At 41.2% G+C, this 4,456-nt stretch overlaps 1 protein-coding gene across 1 annotated transcript in view; it reads left to right on the top strand.

Moving 5' to 3' along the window:
• LOC111864256 (serine/arginine repetitive matrix protein 2) overlaps positions 1-4,456 on the top strand; it is a 389,125-nt gene that overhangs the window by 33,709 nt on the left and 350,960 nt on the right. The gene's annotated exons all lie outside the window — the stretch shown is intronic.

The raw sequence follows: 4,456 nt of genomic DNA, 5'->3' as shown, positions 1-4,456 counted from the left end.
TGTCGTAGCTTTACGGCACGTAAAAGAACCTCATATCTCCAAAGGAGGTCATTGAGCCAAATTACGGACGTTTCCCGCCCAACAGCAGTCTCTAATACCTCTGGTAGATGGGGGAAGCATTATAGATACCTCTCAGCTAGTAGAGCCGGTCTCGCTGGCTGGGTGGGACTGATGATAAGCACCAGTACTGGTAGGATATAGAGACTGGTAGAAATCATAGAGGGAAGCTCAATGGACCAATATAGGTCTAAGTGCATGGGAAAACCCACCCTCTCCAATAACTAACTAACTAACTAGACTATATCTCTAGTCACATTTCTGAATAATTCTATGTCTGTATGTGAGAGTTAAGATTTACAATGAGGTGAAAATTTCTGGCGCCCAACCAGGCTTTCATTAGTACAATGGATTCAGGGGATAACGCTGTCTGGGCTTTAAGCTGATCACTCACTTAAGAATGCGTAGGCTGTACCTCCAGGCTCCCATGTGCCTTAAGGTGCATAAGGACAAAGTTTAGTGGCCTACTTCAAACGGATGTCAGACAAAAGTTTTATGATTAATTAGCAAGTTAAACTCAATTTTTCTCATATAATATTTCTCGCCAGCAGTTCCGTGATGAACATTTCTCGTTTACTCTTCACGGAGATCTGCTGTTGACAGGACAAATCCAATGTGGACGATAGACCAAGCCATAAATCGTACAGGTTCAACAGCGAACCGATACTTCATGCAGGCTACTGTATATTCGAGTCCCGAGAGTGGGTAACTTCCTTCCTTTACAGCGTGCAGACAGGCTTTGAGGTCCCCCGTCCTATCCAGTGGATACTGAGTGCTTTTCCCTGGGGGTTAAAGTGGCCGGAAGTGAAGAGAAGTGCTCGCCACTGTCTAGTACCGAGGTTATGAATACGTGGGCTTTTACCTTCTCTCTCTCTCCTACCTCCTGACTCCGCGGTTGTTAATTAAATACAGAGACAGATTTGACTGCCTAACTAATTCCATGAAATTGAATCTCTCTTGAGAAGCCAGTAGTGCCTTAGCAACTTAAGAAGAATCTTATAACTTGATAGAAATCGAAGTTTTATTGTTGTGTCCAAGAGAGTCCTTATCCTGAGCCAGATAAATCTAGTCGACATTTACATCCTACTTAATTTAAATTTTAATATTATTCTATTTACATCTATGTCTTCCTATCGATTCAGATAAAATTTTTGATTATATTTTATTTTTTGAGCACTCAGCAAACCAATTCTTCTGCTCTTACGTGAGAAGGGAAAATTCAGGGCAGATGAGTGCAAGTAGACTTTAATTTATTCGTTAACATTGTCTGCAGTTCGTTTTCCTTCATTTTCCAAAAGAACACGAAACATGTAGCCAGAAACAGAATATATTTAATATAATTTAATATCATTTTAATGCGTTCAAAGTAAGTGTGGTGTCATGTGGAATAAAAGCGTTATTATAGATGGAAGAGAAAGTTTTTGTGTGTATATCGCGGGCGTTACCTAGCAACGGTCGCTGTTTACAATCACCGTTTAACAACGGATCTGTACTTCACAATATAATTTCTTACCTCTGCCGGAAAACAAAACCTACGTTCCTTTGGCCATCCGATCTGTAGTCTACTTCCTACGACTACTGAGATATTCTGGACCCTCTTCTATAAAATAAGGGACAAGTGGGATTGTGTGGAGCAGTTGCTGTAGCGAGGGAACTCATAGATTGCCTTATGAACAGATGTCTGCCGAATAGAGTTTTGGTGAACACAGCCAACATCTGTTGATCCGTGGACGTATCTGCTTCTTTGCTTGGCTTACTCTTCGACTAACAAGATGGAGGAAAGCAGCATTCTGGGATGTGGCACCGTGTAGATGTGGTGTTAACCGACGTTTCGGAGGAACGTATCACCTCCATCTTCAGGGTAGAAGGGAAAATAAAAAATCCGCAAACAGACTGCTTGTACCGGTTCTCACGGTCTTTTCGCTTGCGAATTTTTTACTTTTCCTTCTACCCTGAAGATGGAGGCGATACGTTCCTCCGAAACGTCGGTTAACACCACATCTACACGGTGCCACATCCCAGAAGACTGCTTTCTTCATTGTCACCGCCGTGAAAACCTCAAATCTTACAAAGAAGAAGGAAGTCTCTCTGAAATTCTGTAAGTTTATACCAAATTACACGGCGCAACATCTCAGAAGGCACTACTCTTCGCAGTCTTAAATTTTCAGGATCTCAAATCTCAATATGGAATTCTTAAGAAAAAAAATGTTAATACGTGTCAGAAGTCAAATTTGTTCCAGATAAAAACGTGTGGACGCACACATAGAGAAGTTGCATTTATTTTCTTATACCCTGTCCAAATAACGTATAATACAGCATTTGTATCAGTGGATTGCATTAAGTTAGATATACTGATGTTTAAAGGGAAAATTAATTTTCATATGAAATATTTATATCATTGAAGCTCATTTGTGGTGAGAACTGTAGGGTTTTCCGTGTAACCGCATTTGGCTGAAAGCAGCCATTATATTTCTAGAAAGCAGTACAGTGGCGAGCTTTAGCATATGAAGAGTCAGGGCGAAGGCACACCAAGCAAACTGGCAACTGCAACGCAACCGCAATTTCCGAAAAAATCGCCGATTTCAAGCAGACTGCTGGTTTTCAGATTAGCAGTTCCGCACTGAGGAAACTCATGTTTGAGTAGTTGCTCATATCTTAAGTGGGTGTGTTCGTCCGACGTAACGCATGATTGTATTTTTTTAATTTGCTTAGTGGTGGGTGAAGTCCATCTGGGTCCACTCGGCACGACGGCCACTGATTGGCCTATTGTAGCCTGCCCCGGGTGATAATAATGGTGGGGAATTTGGTGGAATGAAGATTTGCAGGGGAAAGCGAAGTACTTGAAGGAAACCCTCCCAACTCCACTTTGTCCACCACAAATCCCACTTGAAACGGGAAACATCTCTTCTATTATTGCGTGTTCTCTTGGTATTTTCCACAGAAATGTTCCCTAGCAACTGCTGTTGTACTTTCGCCTGTTTGCACAGCTGTTATTTGGTAGTGGGTTTACATGTCGTAACATGGTCACCCGTTCAGTAACACAGTCCATACAGAGAAACAATTAGAATATACTTTTGGTTTTGAAGCAGACCTTTCTCTCATAAGACATGTCCAAGTTTTAAACGAGACACAGTTGCTATTTCTTTACTGCACTATCTGGACTCGTCACTGACTTCCCGCAGCGGAGACCCAGGCTGAATTTCAGGTTATTCATCGTGGTTTATGTAGTGACATTGTGGAAGAAATTTCTTCAAGCATCTTGGTGGTCACTCGCCAGTTACCCCTATCATTCCACCAATGTTACTAACTCATCTGTCATAAGAGGCTGGACAGTGGGGGCAGTACCAAGGGACTCAGTCTCTTTCTGTCCGTGCATCTGAAAAAGACTCTCCATAAATCATAGGCATCAGTGTCTATTTTGTCCACCGGATTTTGCTGTTCCAGAAATTAGTTTTGCTGATATCATACGCTATGAATATTATACTAGTGTAACGTCCGCTGAGAATCCAACGGAATGTCTCATCATTTAATTTTTCACGTTTAGGGCGTTATGTGCGACGAAAAGGACGGATTCTATTTCGGATGATTGGATTTATTGGCACTTCGGTCACAAATCGCTTAATCACATTTAAATACAGCGCCATTGTTGATTTCTGTAGTTTAGAATTCACCGTTGTACACGCACTAAGATTCTGTATTTCCACTAGTCGTCTCCTAGCAAAGGATTTCATCACAGAAGTTATCACTTCAAATCACTACGAAGTCTTCTTGCTTTCTACGACGAACTTTCCGTGACTGTCTTCCACCGAGGACTCAGAACTCAGAACTCTGTCACTGTTACTAATCTCTCCGTCTCTTTAAAGTTACATTGCGACTGGCGGTCGGTCAGTCAGTCAGTAAGTCTTGGTGTCGAGCCCCATCTGGGGCTTATGATCAGCTATTTATTACTGTTTGAACTGTCGTAAGCTTGACCACCGGCAAGTTTAAGCCTCTTATATTCTACTGATCATCATGATCTTCTATATGACATATAAAATTTCAGTCCGTACCTCACAGGAAGCATTACGTCACCGCTCCAAAGTTCAACCGGTTAATGCTGTTTAGGGAAACAATCGCTGTTTATTGTGAGAACCATACGGAACACACAGATACACTGTGTGGACATAATGTAGGAGTTTTTGTTTGTTGAAGCAGGTGGTATATATAGTGACCACAGTGATTCAAGTGGTTAATTTATATTTGAATTATAAATCTGCGTTATAGAAATGAAGCATTAATAGGAGATTCGTAGGAATAGAAAAGAATGCTTTATGAATTCCTGTTATATTATTACATCACGTTAACAGCCGTCATCCTGCTGTGTTAAACCTGATTAACGGCAAAATAATTAAAATATCTG

Source organism: Cryptotermes secundus, unplaced genomic scaffold (genome assembly GCF_002891405.2).
Source record: "Cryptotermes secundus unplaced genomic scaffold, Csec_1.0 scaffold29, whole genome shotgun sequence".
NCBI lineage: Eukaryota > Metazoa > Arthropoda > Insecta > Blattodea > Kalotermitidae > Cryptotermes > Cryptotermes secundus.
This window is presented reverse-complemented; position numbering and strand designations above follow the sequence as displayed.